The sequence below is a fragment of the Carettochelys insculpta genome, chromosome 1, assembly GCF_033958435.1.
Source record: "Carettochelys insculpta isolate YL-2023 chromosome 1, ASM3395843v1, whole genome shotgun sequence".
NCBI lineage: Eukaryota > Metazoa > Chordata > Testudines > Carettochelyidae > Carettochelys > Carettochelys insculpta.
The window spans coordinates 129,414,557-129,441,407 of NC_134137.1; the positions used below are offsets into that span (position 1 = coordinate 129,414,557).

The 26,851-nt window shown below is 49.9% G+C and overlaps 1 long non-coding RNA gene across 1 annotated transcript; it reads left to right on the forward strand.

Annotated features, from left to right (window-relative positions):
- Positions 1-15,531: 15,531 nt before the first annotated feature.
- On the forward strand, positions 15,532-26,198 carry LOC142006950 (uncharacterized). Its single transcript, XR_012643862.1, has 3 exons — positions 15,532-15,625; positions 17,333-17,434; positions 26,130-26,198. It is a non-coding gene; the product is annotated as an uncharacterized LOC142006950 (long non-coding RNA).
- Positions 26,199-26,851: the final 653 nt, after the last annotated feature.

Here is a 26,851-nt window from a genome sequence, read left to right on the forward strand (position 1 = left end):
TCAAATAAAAAAAAAGTACATTCAAGGAGAACAGGTACATCAATGGCTACTATCCAGAATGGGCTCAGGTGAGCTGTGTCTGCACGTGCACGCTACTTCGAAGTAGCGGCACTAACTTCGAAATAGCGCCCGTCGCGGCTACACGCGTCGGGCGCTATTTCGAAGTTAACTTCGACGTTAGGCGGCGAGACGTCGAAGTCGCTAACCTCATGAGGGGATCGGAATAGCGCCCTACTTCGACGTTCAACGTCGAAGTAGGGACCGTGTAGACAATCTGCGTCCCGCAACGTTGAAATTGCTGGGTCCTCCATGGCGGCCATCAGCTGGGGGGGTTGAGAGATGCTCTCTCTCCAGCCCCTGCGGGGCTCTATGGTCACCGTGGGCAGCAGCCCTTAGCCCAGGGCTTCTGGCTGCTGCTGCAGCAGCTGGGGATCCATGCTGCAGGCACAGGGTCTGCAACCAGTTGTCGGCTCTGTGTATCTTGTGTTGTTTAGTGCAATTGTGTGTGGGAGGGGCCCTTTAAGGGAGCGGCTTGCTGTTGAGTCTGCCCTGTGACCCTGTCTGCAGCTGTGCCTGGCACCCTTATTTCGATGTGTTCTACTTTGGCGTGTAGACGTACCCTCGCAGCGCCTATTTCGATGTGGTGCCACTCAACGTCGAAGTTGAACGTCGACGTTGCCAGCCCTGGAGGACATGTAGACGTTATTCATCGAAATAGCCTATTTCGATGTTGGCTTCACGTGTAGACGTAGCCGTGGTGTCCCTAGCTTCTGTCCGCCAGAAACTGGGAATGAGTGACTGACAGGAAATGGATCATTTGATGATTGACTCATCTGTTCGCTCCTTCTGAAGCACATGCTTTAGCCACTACTGGAAGACAGGGTACAGGGCTAGACGGAGTGACCCAGTATGTAGTAGTATTAGTAGTAGGCATCCGTCAGTCTGCATAGACTATGGATCGCGCCCTTTATAGTTTCAATTGAGGACTTCATTTACAGCGTCTACTGTGACTATGAAGACCCACACGAGAGTGACAGTCCTTGCTGCATCTCTTGCAGATGTGGTGGGTGTCTGGCAAGTCCTTAATTTACTTTCTGTGCGCTCGCTTCTCCTCTGCTAGCTGTCTGATCCTCATCTTGCCCTTCTGAAGGCCCTTGTGTAACCCCTGCCTCCATCTGCTGCAGTCGTCTGCTAGTTCTTCCCAGTTGTCCAGCTCGATGTCTACCTCTCTGAGGTCTCTCTTGCAGACATCTTTGTAGTGCAACTGGGGGTGTCCAGGAGGTCTTTTGCCAGAGGCTAGTTCACCATACAGGATGTCTTTTGGAATCCTTCCATCATTCATCCTGTGGATGTGGCCAAGCCAGTGGAGCCGACGCTGCCTGAGGAGGGTGTGCATGGTTGGGATTCCAGCTTGCTCGAGGACGGCGGTGTTGGTCACTCATACTGACCCAGTATGGCCATTCTGATATTCATATATAGAGCCCAAATGTACCTGTCCCTTGCTGTAACTTACTAGACCCTACTTCCCTCCCAGAGCTGAAATAGATCCCAGGAGTCCTGACACTGTCTCTGCAGAGTGGGTAACAAAGGAAAACTACATTAACATTTTTAGTGACTTGCCACAAGATGTTGGAATTTGTTATTATTAGAGCTGAGCGGCTCTAATTATTTTTTTTCCTTTTATGAATGAATTAGATGCAATGCTCCCATCAGCTGATTGCTAAGTTTTCCAGGGCTTTAGTAGCTCCTGGAAAGAGGTGATCTGTGTGTGTTGGATTGCAGATGGGGCCAGTCTGTGCCCCCACCTTGATTTGCAGCTGGACTTATAAGCTGTGTCTACACGTGCACGCTACTTCGAAGTAGCGGCACTAACTTCGAAATACCGCCCGTCGCGGCTACACGCGTCGGGCGCTATTTAGAAGTTAACTTCGACGTTAGGCGGTGAGACGTCGAAGTCACTAACCTCATGAGGGGATCGGAATAGCGCCCTACTTCGACGTTCAACGTCGAAGTAGGGACCGTGTAGACGATCCGCGTCCCACAACGTCGAAATTGCTGGGTCCTCCATGGCGGCCATCAGCTGTGGGGTTGAGAGACGCTCTCTCCAGCCCCTCAGCTCACTGGTGGCCACGTGGAGCGGCCCCTTAAAGGTCCCCTCCCCCTCCCTGCCTCTGCAGGAAGCTGAGGGAACGTGCAGGCTGCAGCCTGCACACGCGGCTAGCCTGCACCACCCTCAGCGACCCAGCCAGCTGCGATGGCTGCCCGGCAGCCCCCCCAGCACCCCCAGGGGACCCCCCCCAAGGGGAGCCAGGGCAGCCAGCCCAGCCAGAGGGGCAGCCAGGCTGGCAAGCAGCAGCAGGGCCCCTCCTGGACGGAGGCCGAGCTGCGGGACCTGCTGGGGCTCTGGAGCGAGAAGGAGGTGCTGCAGGTAATGGGGAGCAAGAGGCGGAACGCGGATGCGTTCGCTCGGCTGGCCGACGGCCTGGCTGCCTGGGGTCACCCTGCCCGCACTCCTGACCACGTCAGGAGTAAGGTCAAGGAGCTGCGGCAGGGTTACTCCCGGGCCCGGGATGCGGCCAGCCGATCTGGGGCCGCCCCCGTCACTTGCCCATTTTACAGGGAGCTCAGGGACATCCTGGGCTCCCGGCACACCTCCTCCCCTCCGGCCACCCTTGACACCTCGACTGATGAGCCCCAGCAGGCCCTGCAGACGGAGTCTGCCCCGGAGGCAAGCCCCGCACCCTGGGGGCCCCCCCCGGAGGTGACCCCCGGGACATCGCGGCAGGAGGAGGAGGAGGAGGAGGAGGACGGGGGCTCCTCCTCCGCAGAGTCCAGCCTGCAGATCCTCCTCCTGCCATCCCGGAGCAGCAGCAGGGCCTCCGCCCCCCGGGGATCTCCGGACCGTGGGAGCGGACCGACAGGTAGGTACCCCTCTCTGGTGGACACCCCTGGGCTTGAGGGGCGGGGGTAAGAGATATGTGTCCAGGGCCCCCCACCTGCTCATATGGCCATGGCCCCAAGGACACCAGGACCATGGCCCTCACAGCACTGCAGCCATCAGCCCCTGCCCCCCCCAACCCGCATGACAGTGCCATGCCCCATCCCCGGGCCAGGGGGGAGCGGAACCTCGAGGGGCCCCCGGGAGGAGGGGGTGGGACACCCCGCAGCAGCAGCATGTGATGGAGTGGGGGGAGTGCCAAAGGGAGACTCAGGCTACATATGAGCAACCAGAGCCGAATAGCTCCCAGGGGCAAAGGAGGATCCTGGCGCTACAGCTGGCAGGTGACACCTCTGCCCTGAACAAACAGGAGGGAGGAGCCGAGCTGGCTTGGAATTGGGGGGCGGTGGCGGGGGCCACAGGTAGAGGCTAGGGGAAGGGAGAGCTGGCAGGCAGCCAGCCTGAGGAGGGGGAAAGCTGCATCCCAGAGGGGCCCCCCCTTGGGGTCTTCTCCCCACGACGGGTTGGAAGGACTGTCTCTTCTGACAGCTGGTGCTGTCACTCCTGGCAGAAACTGGGGATCTGTGGCCTAAGAAACCTCTCCTGCTCTCACCCCTGCGGGGTGAAGTGAGAGTCGCTCCCACCAGGGGACGGGGTGCAGGGCAGGGGGACCCCTGAACCCCATCCATCACAGCAGCATCTCCCGGGGACAGGGATGGGGAACCTGCAGCACAGGGCGGGGGGGACAAAGGCCATGGCTCGGGGCCCACACTAACGCCTGTCTCCATTCTTCTTTCCCCCCTCCTCTCCTGTGTCCTGCACCTGCACCTGCACCATCCGAAGGACCGGAAGAGAGCGCCGGCGAGGCCTCGGTTGTCCCAGAGAGCCCTCCAGGACCCTCGCTCCAGGGCAGCCCCTCGGCCGAGGAACGACCAGCCCCGCGGAGGGCAAGACGGCGGACCCCGCGCCTACTACCGGCGGCGGCAACGGACCCCCAGCTGCTGGCCATCCTCCGCCGGCAGCTGGAGGTGTCGGAGCAGCACCTCCAGCTGCAGGAGCGGGCGCTGGCCTGGCGCAAGGAGGCATGGGGGGCCTATATGCAGACATTCAACCGGCTGGTTGATTACCTGGCCCCCCCATGCTGCGCCGGCCGAGCCATTGCCCGCCCTGCCCGCTCCTGCAGCCCCACCACCAGCTGCTCCAGCCGTCGCCGGGCCGTCCGCCGTCGCCCCACCACCCACCCGTGAGGGCCACAGCGCCGAGGGACCCCTGGAGCCCCCTGAGACTCGCCGGCGCCGGTACCTTCCTGTCCAGCCCGCTCCCACCCAGCCGCAGACCAGACTGCAGGCACGGCGGGGCTCCCGGCCGGGCACGCCAGGTGCTGGGCTCTAGGGGCGAGAGGCCCGGGACGTGGCCCCCCGCCTTGTTGTATATAGTTTGAACGTTTGTTTTTGGTGCCCCCGTTTGCCCCGTCCCCCCCATGTAAATAGTTCTCCCCGTTCTCCTCCCTGCTTTTCTTTTTTGTTGATGGCGCACACTTCTTTGCTTTGTTGTTGTATATTGTTTTATTTGTCCACATCTTGCTTTTGTTGAACATTTGTCCCTCCTTTTTGGTTTCTGTTTCACATATTTATTTATTTACAAAAAAAAAAAAAGTTTCATAAAGAGGAAAAAAAAGTTTACGTTCACCCACACGTTCGTGCTGTCATTTGTCCAGGACAAGTGGGAGGGGGGGGCGGTGGGGTGCTCCATGGTGTGGGCGTTGGGGCAGGAGTGTGGGGGAAGAAGGGGCGGGCAGTAGGGGGCCTGGGCAGAGTTCACCCCGCGGCCTGTTGGTCGAAGTGGGCCCGCAGGGCCTCCCGGACCCTGGTCCCCTCTGGGTCCACCTGCCGACTGGGGGCAGCAGGTGGCTGCATGTGTGCCCTGCCGGCCTCCGCGGCCCAGCCCTGCAGAAAGGTCTCCCCCTTGCTCTCCACGAGGTTGTGCAGGGCGCAGCAGGCACCCACAATCTGGGGGATGTTGTTGGGGCCCGCATCCAGGCGGGTCAGGAGACATCGCCAGCGTCCCTTGAGGCGGCCAAATGAGCGCTCCACCACCTGGCGCGCACGGTTCAGGCGCTCGTTGAAGCGCTCCTGGCTAGCGGAGAGATAGCCCGTGTAGGAGTGCATGAGCCACGGCCGGAGGGGGTAGGCCGCATCGGCGATGATGCAGAAGGGCAAGGTGGTGTCCCCTAGAGGGATCTCCCGCTGGGGGATGTAGGTCCCCGCCTCCAGCCGGCGGCACAGGCCCGAGTTCCGGAAAACCCGGGCGTTGTGGGTGCTGCCAGGCCAGCCCACGTAAATGTCCTGGAAACGTCCCCGGCTGTCCACCAAGGCCTGCAGGACGACAGAATGGTAGCCCTTTCGATTGAGGTATCATCCGCCACTGTGATGCGGGGCGCGGATGGGGATGTGAGTCCCATCCAGAGCCCCGAAGCAGTTGGGGAAGCCCAGGGTGGCAAAGGCGGTGATGGTGGCATCTGGGTCCCCCAGCCTCACGAGCCTGTGCAGGAGCATGGCGTTGATGGCACGCACAACCTGCAGAGAAAGCACATGGGACAGCACCAATGAGGGGTGAGCAGGGTGTGCGTGGCCCTGCCCTGCTCTGGCCCCCCTGCCCTGGCCCCCCTGCCCTGCCCTGCCCTGCCCTGCTCTGGCCCCCCTGCCCTGGCCTCCCCCCGTGGGTTCGCTTACCTCCATGAAGACAGCCCCGACGGTGGCCTTGCTGACACCAAACTGCTGGCCCACGGATCGGTAGCTGTCCGGAGTGGCCAGCTTCCAGACAGCGATGCCGACCCGTTTCTGCACTGTGAGGGCACGCCGCATGGCAGTGTCCTGGTGCCTGAGTGCGGGGGTGAGCCACTGGCACAGCTCCAGGAATGTCTGCCGGGTCATCCTGAAGTTCCTGAGCCAGTGGTCGTCGTCCCACTCCCCAAGCACCAGCCGCTCCCACCAGTCGGTGCTGGTGGGGTAGCTCCACAGCTGCCGGCGTGTGAGGCGGGGGGTGGAGCGGGGTGCTGCAGGGGTAGGGATTGAGCCCTGCTGCCCTGGGGGCATCTCCTCCCCTGGGGCAAGGAGGTGCTCAGCTGCCTCCCACATGGCATGGGTCAGGGCAAGCCCTGCTCCTGCCGGGAGGGCTGGGTGGACCTCTAGCTGCTGCTGCTGCTGCTGCTGCTGCTGCTGGGGGTCCATGACTGCAGCGCCCGGGGTCTGTGTTCCTATGGCTCCTCAGACCACGTGCTGTGCAGGCTGAGTGTATGTGGGAGGGGCCCTTTAAGGGAGCGGCTAGCTGTTGCCCCGGAAGCGCTAGTCCGCCCTGTGACCCTGTGTGCAGCTGTGCCTGGCATCCCTTTTTCGATGTGTGCTACTTGGGCGTGTAGACATTCCCTCGCTGCGCCTATTTCGATGTTGGGCTGCGCAACGTCGAAGTTGAACATCGACGTTGCCAGCCCTGGAGGACGTGTAGACGCTATTCATCGAAATAGCCTATTTCGATGTCGCCACATCGAAATAGGCTACTTCGATGTAGGCTTCACGTGTAGACGTAGCCATACTGAGCCACCACCCAAAGTCTGAAATGGTGCTCCTGCCAGTGGTCAGTGAACAGACATGACCGAAATAACACCATAAATGAAGGTCAACCAAACGCTTCATTCACAAGACAAACGACACTTAGTTTATAACATGGCACACTAGTTGTTTAAGCTGAGTGAGGGATGCTTCCAGGGCCAGCGCTATCCTGCACCAGGTTTGTACACAGCACTCAAACTCATCAAACACAAGTAGCTAGGAGGGAAATACTTTCAGAAAGACAGTGAGGCGCTTAAGCTGCACTCTCACTAACCAGCCAATTTCCACCCCATGCCACCAAAATCTGCAAGTCGATCCATCCCATGCCTTCCTAACTCAGCGTCCTTTAAGGTAACCCAGCCTGCTCAAACACCCTCACACACTGAGACTCCACCCTCTCATTGTACCTGACCTCTCCCCACTCTGGACCCACCCCTGTTGGCTCTGATGCCTCTCCCACACCACACTCCAGTCTCAGGATCAACACACACACACACACACACCCCAAACCTGCCACACTCAGAGAAACATCTCTTCTTACCTGACACCTATCAGCACCGGGGTCAGAAAGAATCCTCAGAATGCTCAAAAATCCCTACTCCTGCTGATCGCTGGGCCTGGACGAGCAGAGGCAGCATGGAGAGACGGTGGGAGCAAGGAGCCCTGTTCTCTGCCTCTATATGGCTACTCTGAACTATTGTCACAGACACGTGTGTTCCTGCTGTGTGTTCCTACCCACTGTCTGTGTGCTCTAGAGACTCCCGCCATGGTGGTGGCCACAGGATCTACTGCAGCTTTCAGGGGCTGAAACAAGAGTCCCCTGTCCACAGCAGGTGGTACTGCGCCCGCAGTATATCCATGAAACACGGTGTCTGCAGTGTGGCTGATGGCTGTGCCACATCTGATGGGGCTTTGGCCGTGTAAAGCTATTGAGGTGAATGAAATGTTCTCCTCCACTCAACTTGATGTAATGAGATAGCTTTTGAGCACTTCATCTGAGCACTTCCAAAATCCCAGGGAAAGTTCTAAGCATCAGGAGGCAAAGCTGGGGATGTACAATTTCCAGAAATTTTGAAGGCATGGAAAAAAGTGCCCCCTTTTCCATGAAATTATGGGAAAAAATATTGAATATCAGCAGTAGTTACTTGCTTATTGAAACTAAACATTATTTATCTCTTTAATAATCAGAATTATATTCTGAGTATTTTTGCTAGCACATAAAAAGTTCTGTTTGGTATAGAATCTTTAGTTTTAATTCAAATACAGGTTGAACCTCTCTAATCTGGAACGCTCTCATCCAGCACACTCCATAATCCAGTATGATTTTAGTTAGCTGGATGACCACTTATGATTCATCTGGCCAAGTTGCCTGTGGTCCCATAAATTTTGTTTATAGAAACCAGCCCTTCCTCTCCGTGTTCTGTGCTGTTGTTTAGCTGTAATTTGCCCCTAAACATCTTTTAAGAGCCCAGTGAGCAGCAGAAGTGTTGGTAATTTCTAGAACAGTGGTGTCCAACTGAAATTTACCTGGCACCACAGCTCCCCCATGTCAGCCAGATGCTACCACCCTGATCCACTGACCCCTAGCCAGGTGACAGTCCCCCTAGCCAGCCCCCCCCCCCAGTGACATTACTCACTTTGTACAAGCCACCTGGGGCTGAAGCCACGCTGTGTCTGGAGCCACCTCTGCACTAGCCATCCCACAGCTAGAGCCTGCTGGGGCTGGAGGAGCCACCTCTCCCACGGGCACCACACGCTTGTCCCACCATGTGGTGCAGTATGTGAACAGAGCAGTGAGGGGGGAGCAGCCCACATGTGCTGCTCTCCTGAGCTACACTTTGCCACATTGCATTGCCCTGTTTGCCACATGTGGCAGACGGGGAGCATATTGGACACCGCTGTGCTAGAAAATATTGACCTCCTGTCATCTGGCAAATTCTCTCGTCCAGCACTGGTCAAGTCCCAAGGGTGCTGGATGAGAGTCGTTCAACCTGTAATAATAACTAATATGGCTAGCCTTGCTCTGGCTTATTTATAGCTGGCCCTGCAGATTTCCATGACCAGCATCTGATGAAGTGAGTCTGTGCTCACGAAAGCTCATGCTCAAAACTTTTCTGTTAGTCTATAAGGTGCCACAGGACCCTTCGTTGCTAATATGGCTAGCGTAAGGAACGTGCCAGCAGGAGCTCAGTACTGCTGAAGGAGTTGGGGAATGTGTCCTGCAGAGATCATTTGCATGAAAATACAAAGGTGTGCATATGGAATGCCTTGCAAACAAAGCCTGACGGGAGCAGGCAAAGCAGAGGGGTTTTGTCTGTTGTAAACAACAAGTTGTTGTAAAGACACAATTTATGCTATCACCCAGTGTAAGAATTGTGGAGTCTCAACAATGCTTGAAGTTTTGTGTGTGGGGGGGTGGGAAACAGGGTACTGGGCAGTCATCGTTACTGTGCGGGACATGGATTGCAGAGGGCTCCCTCCCTCACAAAAACCATGGAGAGGTAGAGTTTGAGTGACTGACTTAGCTGAGTAGCAGCCTTTAGGCTACATGGCTGTAAAGCTAGTTTGACTAATTCTTCCCCACCCCCACTGCTCACAGGTAGACCTAAAGATGGGTCTGTAGTTATTCTGTGAGAATCCACCTCAGCGGATACTGAGATGCTATAGCTAGGCTCAGAGCCGAACACCAGGGAGAGCTGGAATCACAGAATTTTGCCTATAGCAAAATCTACAAGACAGCAGTGGGCAGATGGCTGGTGGGAGGAGCAGTGCACAAACAGATAGCGCAACTGGTGCACAGCTGGTAGGAGGAGCAGCGGATGGCTGGATGGCGTGGCCAGTGGCCAGCCGGTAGGAGGAGCAGCAGGTGGACAGCAGGCATGACCGACGGACAGCCAGGGGGGCAGCTGGCAGTGAGCAAGCGGAATGCTGGACCAGCATAAAGAGGGCATTGCCTCAGGTTCAGTGAGGGAATGCATCAGGGTGATGTGTCAGGGCCTGCACAGACTGGACTGAGTTGTAAGTGGGGCGTTTGAAAGGGGGTACGTAGAAAGTTTGGGTGTGTGGATTGGCTAGTTACAGTATTGGACTGGTGAGCCTGAGGGGCCAAGGACACTGCTAATCCATTTGAGCTGGGACAGTTACTTGAGGATTGGTTATGAACTCTGGGTGTGGTATTTTCCCAAGCTAATGCCATAAGACTTTTCTGCCTCTTTCATTAAAAGTTTCTTTTCTACACTCAGACGCTGTGCTGGCGAGTGGGGAAGCACTGCCTCTCCGAGGCGCCCGGGGTGTGTGAATTTCCCAGGCTACTGCGGGGGGGCTTGAGCTGGTTCTGTGTGAGATGGATAAAAAGGAACCCCTAGATGTTGAGCCCAGCCCTGGCTGCTGCCGACTCTTTCCGGCAGAAGAGTTACACTGGTATTGGGGATGGAGCTGCAGCTTCACACTAGATATTTAAATACACTTTTTAAGCTTGTGACACATAGGAAACAAATACAAAAATGCTGAAAATAGAAAGAAGCACTATAAACTAAAAGGAAGGTTATATCCTTTGGGCTCAAAAAAGTATCTATGAATAGACCTGACCTGATATTATCACGCAGATATAGACAAAACTCATGTTTTTAGAGAAATATTTTATTCATTTTACAGCCTTATGAGTTATTATTAGAAAGTATTTGAAGACCTGAAGGGCAGCAGTAACTGTATTATTTGAAACATTCCTCTAAAATGTTCTTACTGTTCATTCTGAGGGAAAATAGTTCACGTAACAGTTTCTTTTCAATTCCCCACCCCTTACTAAGGGAGAAAAAAAGCAGTAGAGATGATATCAGCCCTAGGCCTGTCCCTTTCCATGTAGGGACACAGATGGAACGAACCCTCCTTGGCTATGTCTACACTAGCCCCAAAGTTTGAAATGGCCATGCAAATGGCCATTTCGAAGTTTACTAATGAAGCGCTGAAATACATATTCAGCGCTTCATTAGCATGCGGGTGGCCGTGGCACTTCGAAAGGGACGCGGCTCGCCGCTGCGTAGCTTGTCCCAACGGGGCTCCTTTTCAAAAGGACCCCGCCTACTTCAAAGTCGCCTTATTCCTGTGAGCAGATGGGAATAAGGGGACTTCGAAGTAGGCGGGGTCCTTTCGAAAAGGAGCCTTGTCAGGACGAGCCGCGCGGTGGCAAGGCGCGTCAATTTTGAAGTGCCGCGGCCGCCCGCATGCTAATGAGGCGCTGAATATGTATTTCAGTGCTTCATTAGTAAACTTTGAAATGGCCATTTGCATGGCCATTTCGAAGTTTGGGGCTAGTGTAGACACGGCCCTTCACTGGAGGCTGAGGGTAGTGAAAACTGACAGGCACAGGAAGCCCTGGCATGCAGGGAAGCAGGGGATGTGGGAATCCAACACAGCCCCAGTATGAAGGGGGCAGGTGCACAGAACCCCTAAAAGAAAGAGAGATGGGAGGATGTGGTTAATGGTCTGGTGTACTTCAGGAGATCTCTGTGCCCAATAAATACAGGTTATGTGTTGTAACGGTGACTAGGTAGTGTTGGCTGTTTAGCTCAAGCTGTAATAACTTATGCTTTTTAGTTCCAGAAACTCCCTGTTCAGTCCCAGGTGAGTCAGCCAAGAAAGCTGTCGTCACACACTCAGCTTGCGTGGGAAATGGAGAAATGCCAGGGGCATCTGGTATGTGCCCTGAGCTTGGAGTACAGCAGCTATGAAGTACAGCACCCTCTAGTGCATGGTTTCCCAAAGTGGGGGGGGGCATGCCCCCTGGGGGTGTGTGTGAAGAAATTCCAGGAAGCGTGCAAGGCGACCCAACCCCTCTGTTATTCCCCTCACCCGAAGAAAAAGCTGATCTTTGCTTCCAGCTCTCAGCCCCTGCCATTTTATGTGGGCAACCTGGCGTAGCCTCTATAAAAATCAGGCAGCTGGCGAAGACCCACGTGAAGCTGGCTGCCTCCTGCAAAGGGGAGCGAGTGTGGGCTGGGGAGAGGAGGATGGGGTTAGGTGAGGGGCTGGGGGTGCCAGACTCAAGGGAAGGAGATGGGGTGAGATTGGGGGTTTGGTGGTGCCTGGCTTTGGGGGAGGGAAGGGGCTCAGGCGGGGGGGGGGGGCGCTTGTGGGGCCGGCTTGTGGGGCTTGGGTGGCTGGCCCCGGCATTGCAGGACTCAGGCAGGTGGGCAGCTGGTGCAGGCAGCTCTGGTGGCTAGCATGGGGCTCAGTCAGCTGGCCAGCTGGGGCTGCAAATGGGCACCCCCAAGGGGCCAAGAAAAACTATTTGTGTTTATTTTTAATTTTAAACAACATTTTATATCAAGTTTTTATGTGTATTTTAAATTACAAATAAATTTTTTGTTAAGGGGGGTTGGATGATAGTAGAGAAGAGGTGAAGGGGCATGAGGATTTCTCAAAAATCAAAAGGGGGGACATGATGCCAAAAAGTGTGGAAACTCCTGAATCCTGGGAACTAGGATTAGTAGTCTGGGAATTACTGAATCCTGGCTTTTTCTTTGTTTATTTCCACAGTCCCTTCGGTGACAGTTTCTGACACCAGAAGGGGAGGAGGATGAATGACTCGTCTTTGCTTTGGGCTTTGTCACCAAGTGTAGGACCAAGGCTAGTGAAAGGGAAAACACAGGGGAAGGGCAAATTCTTTCTTTTGAAATCTGAATCTTGCCACATCGTGGACTGAGGTCACACCTTCTCGCCATCTGACTCTCATAATGACAAACGCTGGTTGGTTTTAATTATAATCTGATATGGATGTGTTGAATAAAGAGGGAAGAAACCTTCTAGGATATATAAAGCTCTTGAAAATAAAGCAATCATCTTCTAGGAAAAGAGAAACTGAAGACAGGTGAGTGAAATATCAGGCTCATTCAGAGTGGGATCTAATCTCTGTTTTACTTATTAGTAAATTTTATGGGTGGAAATGGGAGGCCTTTTCCTTTCTCTTTGACTTCAGTGAAAACTCCACTTGAGAAAAGACTCCAGCCTTTGTCCTTTAGAGGTTGTTTTTGTGTGTCCGCTGGACAGTAACTTCTAAATAAGAGGTATTTGCTGATTGTTCAGATTCCCTTATAAAAACCTAGGGCCATGCAGCATCTACAAGTGGGGTTGGAGGTGATATCATCTGTGCCCTGCTCAAAACGAATTAAGCAAACATTTGCACAATGTGCATACGGTATCTTGGCATAGAATAAAAGTGTATATATAGCAGCAGTAGGTCACACTAAAAAGTATTGATAATATGAAGCTCTGATAAAATATTACTAAGGTTTGTATTTGAAAACAAGCTATTAAGATGGTCCCAGAAACACGAACTGTGAATGTCAACGGAACAGAATTATTGCAACTTGATTCTGAATTTATCCTGTTGGCTCTTTTCCGCCATATAACTACCTCATTTGTGCGCTGCGTCAGCGAGAGGCAGAGGTGCTGTCAGCATCTCAGTCCCACCGTTTAGGTACAGAATTCTTTTCTACCTCAGTGTTTGCACATCCAGTCAAGAACGACTCCCCATTGTTTCAAACATGGTGTCTTTGTTCTGAAGCCCATAGGGTTAGCACCCCTTTGTTATACTCCCTGCCTTGCTTTCATTGTAGTCTGCTTTCATTATTTTCTACTATAACGCCAGAAGCTGACAGGCCTGTATCCTGTAAGACAGGGCTGGGAAATGGCCCACAGCTTGGAGCCAGCCTATGGCTTGACTTGATCTGGTTTGCAAGGCCTGGGGTTCTTTCCCTGCAGCAGGATGAGCCAGCGCTGGTGCTCCAGCCCCAGAGTGAGTTTTCGAGCCTTGGCACTCCCACCCCCATGAGGCTGGGGTGTCGCTGCTGGCTCCCCATTGTGGGAGGGGGAGACCTGAGCCTCGGAGGCCTCTTCAAGACAAGCTGTGAGCCATTCTGCCTGGCAGGGTCGGGTGGAGGAAGCAGCTCAGGGTGGCAGTGCAGGGAAGCACTGTCCCTTCACTTGCTTGCAGGCTTTGCCCAGTCTCTTCCATTGGCTGGGAATCGTGGACAGTGGGAGGGGTGGGGGGGCAATGCCTGCAAGTGCAGGACCACACAGACCCACCTGTGCCCCCCTAGAGCTGCACTAGATACCCCAGTCCCTTCCCCCCCGCCGTAAGGTGACCGTCCATCCCGTATTCGGTAGGACGGTCCCGTATTTGGGACACCAAAAAGGCAGCCCGACTTATTTTTTAAAAGGGACAAATTGTCCCGTGTTTGGACCCTTCCCCACTGACCTTTTCTGCTAGCAGCTGCACAGGCACAGCTGCTGGTGGGAGTCACTTCCCCGAGGCTCAGAGAAGCCGGGGGAGTGTGGGCGGCTGCCGCGTCCCTGCCACTTCCCTGGAGCTCCCGGAGAGCGCTGGCGGCCGCCCCCTCCTTCCCAGCTCTCTGGGGCTGGGTGGAGCTGGGAGGAGCCGCCCCTCCCCCCAATATCTCCCTGTCCTGTATTTGGGACAGGGAGATATGATCACCCTTCTGCTTCTCCACAGACTGTGTGCTCCAACCCCAGCCTGCTCCTGCCATCTACGTCCGGCCCAACCCTCCATCCCCACCTCTAACCCACTCACGTACCACACATCCTGCCCAGGCCCTGCACTCCCAGCCCCAGTCTGCTTCTGCACCCCACCTCCCACTCAGATTCTGCCCCCACCCCATCCCACTCCCACACTCTCCCTCCCGCCCTGACTCTGCACCTACAGCTCACCCCTGTACCCTACCGCACATCCAGACTCAGCCTGCCCACCCTGCTCCGGTACCATACTTCCTGCTCGGACTCCATCCCTTCACACTCTAGCCCACTTCCTGGCAGCCCCCTCCCACACACTAACCCCCTCCTTTTGGCCCCATCTCAGAGCCTAGCTGGTGGGGGAGGAGGGGCGTCACAAAACCTACCAAGCCCCCCAGAAAAGCTAATTCAGTCCTAGAAGGAAGCTCTGCACCTCAGTGCTCACCCCTGTGCCCCATGGGGCCGGAGCGAGAGGAGAGTGAGGTAAGTATCTCTCTTTTACTTGTTCTGCATCTCAGTTTGGGGCCGGGGCAGTGAGTGAGGTTTGGTTTGGTTTTGTTTCTCCCTTGTGTGTGGCACCCAACTGATTTTTCTGTGGGTCAGTGACACAAACAAGTTTCCCCACCTCTAATGTAAGACATTTAGCTGAAAAGGGTTAGTATAACTATAAAGAATAACAGGCTAAAACCTAGATAAATGGTGTCACAGTTACCTTTAGATTTTGGGAACTGAGGAGAACTTGCTTAATGGTAGAATTTACCACTAAATAGTACCGCAAGGAGCATCAAAATTACAACCACTGATCCTCCGGGATTCTAATCTTGTCCATCCCTGTGTGGATATTTTTCCACCCATGTGCAAAAGAAACTTTGTCATGTGCATCGAGCCATGTGTGAATGTGCATCACCAGCAGAAACACAGCCCAGCTCTGCTGATCATCTGGATGGCTTTGGAGTCACCACACAAGCACACCTGAGGATGGGTGTGATAATGAACTTGAATGGCAGCTCATTGCTCAACATGTTACTGTGGACATGGCTGAACAGGTTCACCTACAGAATCAATACCTCAACCTTAGGTGAGCTAAATTTGAGCATGGAGCATGAGCAGTTGATGCTTAGGCTTATAACAGGGCAGCCACCAAGTAGCTGAGAGTTCTTTCTGGGCATCTTTCATCACTGTCTGCTCCCTGCCACTTGACCCTTCAGCTCACTGAGGAACTTTGTCCATCAGACACAACGGCACGCTAGAGACAGAGATGGGGTTTGCCTCTTGCCATGAGGTCCTTAAGGAACGGAGTGAGTATGTAATTCTAAGAATTTATGTAAAGGATGGGGGAAAGAATCTTGTTAAAGTCAGATTTAGGCCATCAGGACAATCATCATTAGCCTCAAGAAGGGTCAGACAACAGTACTTCTTTGCAGGAGTGCTGCGCATTCAGGTGTTTTGATTTCTTTGCAGACTTGGGTTTATTGTCCGACACTTGAGTGTTTGAGAAGAACTGTCCCCATGCTGTTAACACTGATGCTTCTGGGCCCTGTTGCCCTCATTGGTGAGTCTGAGGTCTCTTTCTGTTTCCCTTAGTTCGCTGCCAAAGCAGCAGTGTTGGAAGATCTTTGTGGAGATAGGGAAGGTGGTCATGGATATCTTTCTCTGGGCAGCAGCTTGACTGTAGCCTTGGCTCCAGACTTGGGTTGCAGCCCTCTGGCTGTGCCTTTTTGAGACTCTGTTCCCTACTGGCATGTGGGGTTAAAGGAGTCCAAGATTTAATGTGGGTAAGTGTAAGGTAATGCACATTGGGAAAAATAACCCCAATTATACATACAATGTGATGGGGGCAAATTTACATACAACAGATCAGGAAAGGGATCTTGGGGTTATAGTGGATAGTTCTCTGAAAACATCCATGCAGTGTGCAGGGGCAGTCAGTAAAGCAAATAGGATGTTAGGAATTATTAAAAAAGGGATAGAGAATAAGATGAAGAATATCATACTTCCCATATATAAAACTATGGTACACCCACATCTTGAGTACTGCGTGCAGATGTGGTCTCCTCACCTCAAAAAAGATATACTGGCATTAGAAAAAGTTCAGAAAAGGGCGACTAAAATGATTAAGGGTTTGGAAAGGGTCCCATATGAGGAGAGGCTAGAGAGACTGGGACTTTTCAGTCTAGAAGAGAGAAGATTGAGGGGCGATATGATAGAGGTATATAAAATCATGAATGGTATGGAGAAAGTGAATATTGAAAAGTTATTTACTCGTTCCCATAATATAAGAATATAAGAACCAGAGGACACCAACTGAAATTAATGGGTAGTAGGTTCAAAACTAATAAAAGAAAATTTTTCTTCACACAGCGCACAGTCAACCTGTGGAACTCCTTGCTGGAGGAGGCTGTGAAGGCCAGCACTCTAACAGAGTTTAAAATAGAGCTTGATAAATTTTTGGAGGTTAGGTCCATAAATGGCTATTAGCCAAGGGTAAAGTATGGTGCCCCTAGCCTTTAGTCAAAGGCTGGAGACAGAAGGCAGGAGACAAATCGCTTGATCATTGTCTTCGGTCCACCTCCTCTGGGGCACCTGGCACTGACCACTGTCAGCAGACAGGATACTGGGCTGGATGGACCTTTGGTCTGACCCAGTATGGCCGTTCTTATGTTCTTATGTAAGAGAAAAAGGCAAACTATCCGCATGGCCAACCTACCAACCCGTTCCCCACAGTCTCGTGTAGGGTACAGGCCAATAGACCTTTGGGGGAAGGGTTGGGCTGCTTATCCCTTGTGTATCCAAACAGGTGAGGCCGAGTTCCAGGGCTCCAAAAATAGAAGCTGGGCCTGCTGTTTCCTCAGGGGATGCAGGAAGCTGCTGTATGAATGAACAACTTTGGTTCAAGAGCAAATGGAATATAAATAAACTATTTCTGACTTATTTGGCTCTTAGGGTCAAGGCGTGGCAATAGGATGTTTTCAGTGAGGGGCACATGATATACAGGGAAAGAGATTTTCACCTCCAGCCTCTTTTAGAGACAAATTAAAGGAGATCTCAGTTTGCCCAGGATTTCTCCACGGAGGCAGTAACTCCTGGCTAGCAAGTCAAGTCCTCCTGTCCCAGAGAACTCAAACCCATATCACAACACCTGTGCAACATAACCCAACTGAGAGCAGAGCAGGGTTTGAGACATGACTTTACATTCTTTTAGCTGTACTTATGTTCTCAAACAGTCCTTACAGTAGAGTACCCCCATTTAATTTTCCAGGTTCTTCTGAGGGTCAGACTGGCTCCTATGGTGACATAAAAAAGGTTGATACCACTGGGGCTTCTTGTAAAACTGCAAGAGTGGAAGGCTTAAACTACTGTGGTGAGTAAAAAATGCTGCAGTGTTGTTGCTTTATTTCAGCACACCGAGTCATCACAATGACCCACATAGTATTTTACCTCTGCAAAGTGCTTTTCAAGAATTAATTGATTAACCTCATAACTTTCCTGTTGGTTTTATACCATTGCTAACATTTCACAAATGAAGAAACTAAGATAGAGTACTTACATCAAAATTTAGTAACGTCATTGTCTTCAGTGGAGTGACACTACAAATCATCGTGGCCCAGAAAGCTGACAGCCAATTTTTTCAGAAGTGGCTTCTGGGTTTTTTTAGGTGCCCAATATCATTATTTAGCATCTGATTTGCAGAAATGCTCACACAAACACTTCTAATTAAAGTGATCAGGAGCTGCAGGTGCTGTGTAATGAGTCGGGACCCCCTTGAGACTGTCACCTGATGTACTGAGACACATTATGGGCATGGTTCCCCTGACAGCCAAAGCACCCTGCCATCCTGTCTTGTTGAGCTTAGCTCTCCAGCCTGCTTCATCTGAGACACTGGGACAGGTCCACACTCAGGGGTACACACACAAATTGAACATAACAGTGTGAGACCTCTTCTGGACACTCAAGTGCACAGCTCATTTGGCACGTGAATCCTAAATAAATCTCCTTTGCTACATAGAGAGCTACATAATATAAACTCATTAAACTCACCCTCTTTCTCAATATAAAGAGAAATAGGCACCAGTTTCTTTATGCCTCAGGATATACTTACTTACACTGGATTTCACATTCAACAGACTAACAAACCGCCAGGGTCTCGGGCTGCCCTTGACTGGTACCGGTGATACCGGCGATTAATACGCCCACTTGGTCCCAGACGAGGACTCTCCAGCCCATTAAGAAAATATGCCCTAAATTGTTAAATTGTCTCCACCTCACAGCTGCTAACTAAGCCCTTGAACTCTCCAGGAGAACCAGCATCACGGGACGATTTAATTCAATTGGTACCTTTTAGATAAGGAAGAAGCGTACATGACCCAAGAGGTATAAGAGGAGGGTCTGGCAACCCCTTTTTGAGCTCCAGTCACCTTCGCCTGCCGGACACGAGGGTTATTGTCTCCCGAGGTCCCAGGGGACGCCCGCCTCCTTGAAAAAAGGGAGAAAGACTTCTTCCCAAGGGATTGAGAGAAGCCTGGCCACGCCATGTTGGTAACTCAGGGGTGAGAATAAGACCTGCTAGGTGTTTTACCTTTTGCTTTTGCGTGCATTTAACAGGTATAGGTCTATGAATTAAAGTGTATGCTAGCTATTTGTAATCAAAGTATAAACCTTGCAACATTGTAACCACAGAGCTTAACTCGTTAGTTAAATAAACAAAGTAATTGATTAAGTGGTAACCTGACGGCTCCTGTTACTGTGCAAACCAAACACAAAACAAAGAACCCAGCTGCTTTTCAGCTGCTCTAAGCCTGGTCACCGGTGAAACGTACTGAGAGCCAGCGTTGAGTCGTGCTGCCTCCAAGGAGCAGGCTCTTGGAGCGCCCGTCAGCCAACCCTGGCTGCCCACTGCGAAGGGATTTTATCCTAGCAGTTGAAGTCTTGGGTGTAGGAGGCTCTCAGTGCAACCTTGGGGCACCCGTCAGCCAACCCTGGCTGCCCACTGCGAAGGAACTCTGTTCTAGCAGTAAAAGACTCGGGTGTTTAGGACTCTGGGGCATCCATCAGCCTGCCCGGGCTGCCCGCTGCGAAGGGGCTCTGTCCTAGCAGTTGAAATCTCAGATGAAAACAAGGGCATAGTTGGTATCTCACCTGACCATCGGCTAACAGATGGTCAGGCCCAATGGGTAAGCAGTCAATGGCTCGATATCTGGATGGTGGTCGGTTTCAAGTGGAGTGCCTCAAGGCTCGATTCTGGGGCCAGTGTTGTCCAACATCTTTATTAATGACCTGGATGAGGGACTGGAGTTCACCCTCAGCAAGCTGGTGGATGACACCAAGCTAGGGAGAGAGGTAGATATGTTGGAGGGTAGAGACAGGAGTCAATGTGACCTGGACAAATTGGAGGATTGGGCCAAAAGAAATCTGATGTGGTTCAACAAGGAGAAGTGTAGAGTCCCGCGCTTGGGACAGAAGAATCCCAAGTATTGTTATAGGCTGGAGACCTATAGGCTAAACCGCAATACAGCAGAAAGGGACCTAGGGATTATAGTGGATGCAAGGCTGGATATGAGTAAACAGTACACCCTTGCAGCCAAGAAGGACAATGGCATATTGAGGTGCATTAGGAAGAGCATTTCAAGCAGAGCTAGAGAAGTTGTTGTTCCCCTCTGTTCAACACCACTTAGGCCACATCTGGAGTATTGCGTCCAGTTTTGGGCCCCCCAGTATAGGAAGAATATGGACGTGCTGGAGCAGATTCAGTGGAGGGCAATGAAAATGATTAAGGATCTGGAGCACATGACCTATGAAGAGAGGCTGAGGGATTTGGGCTTATTTAGTTGCAGAAGAGCAGACGGAGGGGTGATTTAATAGCAGCCTTCAGCTTCCTGAAGGGGTGCTGTAAAGGTGATGGAGAGAAACTGTTCTCAGTGGTGACAGACAGCAGAACAAGAAGTAATGATCTGAAGTTACAGAAGGAGAGAAGTAGGTTGGATATTAGGAAAAACGATTTCGCCAGGAGGGTTGTGAAGCACTGGAATGCGTTGCCTAGAGAGGTAGTGGAATCTCCATCCCTAGAGGTTTTTAAGTCCCGGCTTGACAAGGTCCTGGCTGGGATGATTTAGTGGGGGTTAATCCTGCTTGAAGCAGTGGGCTGGACTTGATGACCTCTTGAGGTCCTCTCCAGCTCTGTGATTCTATGACTCTATGCTTCTAATGTTACTGTTAAAATCTGCTGAATGTGTATATCCCAATTTTTGTGCATATATCATTCTTGTTTGTGAAGTTAGAAATATAAAGAGTGGATCTGTTTTAAGTTCTAAATATGCTAATGAGGCCCATTACTGATGTTCTGGATCTTAATGGCTTGCTACTTAGACCCGCAACCTGCAAATAGTCTTGTTTGCTTTGTAAGTCCAAACTGTGGTTGGATCTAGAAGATGTGGCTAAGAAACCTGATGCTGAAACTCATTTTGGATTCTGCACTTGTTCATTTGAGGTGTGAAAAGTTTGAATTAAGTACGAAGAACTCCTGCCTTGGGTAAAAGGGCTATAATAGGGAGGAAAATAAACAATAGAGGGAATTGCCAGATGCCAAGAGACTCCCTCTTACCACCTAAGATGCCTGCTGGAAACACCTAAGACTGAACAGGAGGGACAATTGGGCCCAAGCTAGGAGGCTACTTAGCTTGTGAAAGAGATGTATAGAACACCTGTTTAGAGTAACAATTTGCATGAAACAAGATTCTCAGTAGATTAGGATTAGGGGGCATATTTTATTTATTTTAATTTAGTAATTTGCATTGATCTGATTGTTTTCATTCGCAACCACTTAAATCCTACTATTTGTACTTCATAAAAACATTTTAGTTTATTATCAAGCCTAGAGTAAATAATTGTTTCCTGGGAGGGGCAGCAACCAATGTGCATGTCTCTCTTTTACTGATAAAGAGAACAGATCTCCTTCTGAACTTTCTCTGTGTAAAACTTTTAAATAGGGTAAGATGGATTTGTTTAGGGTTTTGGTCCCTTTTCAGGGAGTTGGTTTCTTGGGTGCTGAGTCCCAATAGCTGAGCCTTCCCAGAGTTGAACAGGCTTAGCATTTGTGTTGCTCTGCAGGGGGGCAGTTACCCCACATCTGGGCTTTGGGCGGGTGAGACCAGAACGTCTGGCCCAGTAAGACAGGGTGGTGGGGAGCCCTAAAGAACAGTAAGGCAGGCATCTGTGTCACGATCAGCGCACTGGGGGACAATTCTAAGAGGATTTATGTGATCTAACCCATCACATAACTTGTAGCCTGACTATCTGTTCTGTCAGGACCTGCAATTGTTGGGCAAGTTCATCTCCGGTGTTCGCCATCAGTGAACTGGTAGTCTGCTGCAAAACTGTGCTGGCTGACTCACATGGCTGAGCTTTCCAAAATTCACAGGCATCCTGCCTTTCTTTCTCCTCTCTGACCCCTTTCATCAAGTGGGAGTAACTGGGGGGGATGTTCCTGTTGCCTTCTTAGCCAGAGATGAAGTAGAATCTGGCACTTAATTTCTCTTATAATCTGAGCCAGTCTGGTCTGAGTCATCTGCAAAATAGTCACTGCTCCCCTCCAGATGGCTCTCTAAAGCAGTCCCTGCATATAGGCTGAAATCTTCTCATCTCTTTGTGATCCAGAATTAAGAAACTACTATAACTAACCTCAGTGCTCTCTATACTCCCAAAGGTGTGGTCGGGGGCCTCTATGCAGCCCTGCACACTGACCCAGGTTTAGTGAGCTTCAGGGGTGAATCACAGAATACCAGAACTGGAAACAACATTGAGAGGTCATCAAGTCCAATCCCCTGCATTCATGGCAGGACCAAATAACATCTAGACCATTTCTGACAGGTGTTTGTCTAACTTGTTCTTAAAAATCTCCAATTTTGTAGATTACATAACCTCTCTAGGCAATTTATTCCAGTGCTTAACCACCCTGATGGTTAAAATATTTTTCCTAATGTGCAACCTAAACCTCTCTTGCTGCAGTTTAAGCCTATTGCTTCATGTCTTATCATCAGAGATTAAAAAGAACAATTTATCTCCCTCCTGTTTGTGACAAAGTTTTTGGTACTTGAAAGCTGTTATCATATCCTCTCTTAGTCTTCTCTTTTCCAGAATAAACAAACCCAGCTCCTTCAGTCTTCCCTCACAGGTCATGTTTTCTAGACCTTTAATCATTTTGGTTTCTCTTCTCTTGACCGTCGCCAATCTGTCCACATTTTTCCTGAAATGTGGTGCCTAGAACTGAACACAGTACACCAGCTAATACCAAATCAGCTGATGCCATATCAGCAAGAATGACTTCTTGTGTCTTGCTTACAATACTCCTGTTATTACAGCTCAGAATGATGTTTGCTTGGTACTACCCTCAAACTTTATAAGCACATTCTCTGTGCCATTATCTTAAATCGTTGATGAAGATATTGAACAGAACTGGTCCCAAAACTGATCCCTGTGGAACCCCACTTATTATGCCCTTCCAGCATGACTGTCAGCCATTGAAAACTACTCTCTGGGAATGGTTATCCAACCAATTATGCATTCACCATATAGTAGCCCTGTCTGGGTTATAGTTCCCCAGTGAATTGATAAGAAGCTCATGTGAGACTGTATCAAATGTTTTACTAAAGTCTTGCTATACCACATGTACTTCTTCCCCCTTATCCACAAGGGTTGTTATCCTATCAAAGAAAGCTATCAGGTTGGTTTGACATGAGCTGTTCTTTTACAAATCCATGCTGGCTGTTACTTACCTCATTATTATTTTCTAGATGTTTACAAATGGATGCCTTAATTATTTGCTCCATTATTTTCCTAGCATAGAAGTTAAGCTGACTGATCTGTAGTTTCCTGGTGGTCCTTATTTCCTTTTTTATAGATAGGCACTGTAATTGCCCTATTCCAGTATTCTGGAATCTCTCTCTTCTTTCATGATTTTTCAATTATACTAGCTGATGGCTCAGATATCTCCTCAATCAGCCGTTGAATATTCTAGGATGTATTTCATCAGGCTCTGACTTGAAGACATCTAACTTTTCTAAGTAATTTTTATCTTGTTCTTTCCATTTCGACTTTTGAACCTACCTTATTTTCTTCATCATACACTATTCCAGGCATCCAGTCACCACCAACCTTCTTGGTGACAACCAACACAAAGAAGTCATTAAGCACCTCTTCCATTTCTTCGTTTTCTGTTATTGTTTTTCCCTCTTCATTGAGTAAGGGGTCTAGCCTGCCCTTGGTCTTCCATTTGCTTCTAATATATTTGTAGAACATTGTCTTGTTACCGTTTATGTCCCAAGCTAGTTAGAGCTTGTTTTGTGCCTTTTTCCCTTCTAATTTTACCCCTAGATATTTGTTATTTGTTTATATTCATCCTTTTTAATTTGATCGAGTTTTCACTCTTTGTAGGGCTCCTTTTTGATAAAATTTGATCATTCAAGTTCTCCTGGTTAAGCCAGGGCAGTCTTTTGTCATACTTCTTACCTCTTCTATGCAGTGGAATAGTTTAAACCAATTTGCCAAAGAAAGCAAAGCTGTAAAAAGCAGGTATATTGTATGCAAAGTTGCTGCTGCTGATTTTGATAAGCCCTGCATCTGTGGTTTGCACAAGTCATCTTCAAAGGCACTCCTATAAGCAGTGTGATGATTAGAGGAAAGACAGTTATTCTATCAAGAACTATATCCAGGTGAGGACTATATTAAAACAAGCATAGCGTAACTGGGTCAGTTCAAAAACTGACATGGAGCACAGCAATGGGCAATGAAAGGCGAGTCTCTGTCTGCTGACTGGAATGCTGCTGCTGAATTTGAAAACACTTTCAAAGCAACAGGGAGGAAGCCGTGCTAGTCTATATACTAGCAAAACAAAAAAGCAGTCAAGTAGCACTTTAAAGACGAACAAAATAATTTATTAGGTGGTGAACTTTTGTGGGACAAACCCTCTTCTTCAGACCATAGCCAGACCAGAACAGACTCAATATTTAAGGCGCAGAGAACCAAAAACAGCAATCAAGGAGGACAAATCAGAAAAAAATGATCAAGGTGAGCAAATCAGGCACCCCTGAGGCTGAGTTTCCTCAGTGAAACTCAGCTAGGGGCAGGACCTTACAGAGATTTTATCCCTTAGCTGTTTACTGGGTGTGCACGTACTGGCTCAATGCCACTTTTAATGTTCTCATGGGGCTGAAGCCAAGCTTGCTGTGGTTACTGGTTTCTTAGGTTCCCACATTCAAACAAAGGTGTGAGGGCTGATATGGCTACCTGGTGTTTATGTTTGTGCGGTTTAAAGCTGTAACACAGGGATGGGAACTTGGTTGTACTACAGGAATGGAAGTTTCTACTCTTGCTCTCTGAGGCCTGCAGGTTGCTCTTTAGGGCATTTAGGCCTGCAGACAGGCCTGCTGGCAGGTTACAAGACAGCCTCATTCAACTAATGGACTGAGGCATTCTGGAAACCATGAACCATCAATACAAATGAAACCTCTTATGGTGATTATTGTTGGGATTAATGGAATCTGAATCTGGTGCAGATTTTTGTAAACAGCTGACAAACACAGATGCTACATGCATGCCAAGACCTGGAATAAAATTGGTTCTGAGTCTTTGAGATGTTCATGGAATATATTTTGGCTGTGTATTGATAAAAACTGAACCAAATCATTTGGAAAACAATGATCCAGTAGAAAATGAACTAAATTTTTCTGAAGAGCAGCAGCTTTGGCTACCACCACAGGAAGAATGGCTAAACACACGTAAACATAAAAACAGACACCCCATTCTTTGTGACCAAGAGATAACTGCGTTTGTGCAAGAAACAGCACAACCACCTAGTGACAGTGATAAGCAGAGAGAGAACACCAAAAAGCTACCATACATACAAGCAGAAGAGTGCTTCGCTACCTGTTTTCAATGGTTTGAACAACAGCTGGAACCTACAGGGGTGAAATATTTCAAGAGCTACACGCCTTGGCAGCAAACAAGGTTTAAGAATATGAAATACCATCCAAAATCTAAGAGCAAGGATTGGCAACCTGTGGCTCCGGAAGCACATGTGGCTCTTTAAGGATCCACTTGCAGCTCTGGGCACGGCCGCTGCTGACTCCTTTTGCGGCTCCCTGTGCTGCCCCTGCTGAAATAATGGAACTAAACTGAATTGGTTTAACAGCTGGTACTAAACCAATTCAATTTAATTTCATTACTTATAAATGCAGGTAGGGCAAGGAGCCACCTGTGTTGCACATGGGGGAAATGAGCAGGGGGAGGGACAGACAAATCTGCCCCTGCTGGAACTATGCAGAAGCACCTGCCCCTGCTGGAGCTACCCAGCCATGCTAAGGAGGAAGAGGCAGTGGGGGAGACCTCCTGTAAAGAACAGCTTCCCTCCCCATGGGGCCAGCACCTCCTCCCGGGCAGTGCAGCGCCCCCCAGCTCCTCCTTGCTCTGCAGCAGCTGTTGAAGCCTGGAACTGAATTTGGCAATGCGACGTCAGCTCCCCCAGGACCCAGCCCAGCTCCCTGCCTGGCCCTGGGACTCACTGAGTCTGGCACTGGTGCCGCTGGTGGGGGCTGGCTGGGAAAGGTGCAGACACTTTCTGGCCTGAGAAGTTTGGGGGAGATCTAGGGTGGGTGGGTGGGGGGGGAGCCAGAGCACATTTTGGGCATGGGCAGAGGGTGGGCAAGTAAGATCTGGGTTCAGTGGGCAGGTTGGGGAAAAGCAAATGAGGTGAGTTAAACCTGGGATGGGGGTGCAATTTGGTGCTGATAGGAGTTAAGCCCAGGGATGAGGGGGTGGAGCGAGGGGTAAAACTTGGGGATAGGGGGCAGATTTGGTGGCTGAGGTAAGCCTGGAGATGGGGGTAACAACTTTTTAACTGGTACAAATCATTGTGTATGGGCTGTTCTTAAAATAGGGGTGACAAAAAGTATTGTTTGATGATATTCATTAAGGACGGTCTTGCATTCATGTTCATTTTGGCTCTTGAAGTATTGGCTTTGTAATTGAATTTGAAAAAATGGCTCTTCTCGCTATTTTGCTTGCAGGCCCCTGTCTAAGAGGGATAGGTTGTGAAGCACACTTTACCAACTCTGTTGTGGAAACTTCAGAATCCGAATCACCAACAAAGAAGATCAACCTTCTGTTGGATGGCATCTGACTCAGATGATGAAAATGAACATGCATTTGTTTGCTCTGCTTTGAATAGTTATTGAGCAGCACTTATCAACCGCATGAGGGGTTGAAATATAAAAAAAAAATTTCTGAGCAATTTGCGTTACAAGAGATAGGACTTAGTGGACTTGTAGGCTCTAGAGTTTTATATTGTTTTATTTTTCTATACATTTATTTTTGTACACAAGTCTATATTCGTAAGTTCAACTTTCATGATAAGCACAATGCACTACAGTACTTAAGTGAATTGAAAAATGCTAATTGTTTTATTTTTACAGTGCAAATATTTATCATGAAAAAGTGAACTCAGTACACTTTGAATTCAGAGTTATAAATGAAATCTATATATTCGAAAATGTGAAAAATGTCTAAAATATTTCTATAAATGGTATTTTGTTATTCTTTAAAGGCATGATTTTTAATCACATGGTTAATCATAATTAATACTTAAAAGCTTCACAGACCTACTTTCTAGAGAAATATTTATTGATTTTGCATACTTATCAGTTATTATTAGAAAGCATTTTGAAGGCCTGACAGGCAGATGAAATGATATTATTTTAAACATTCCCGTAAATATTTATTCACTGTTTAT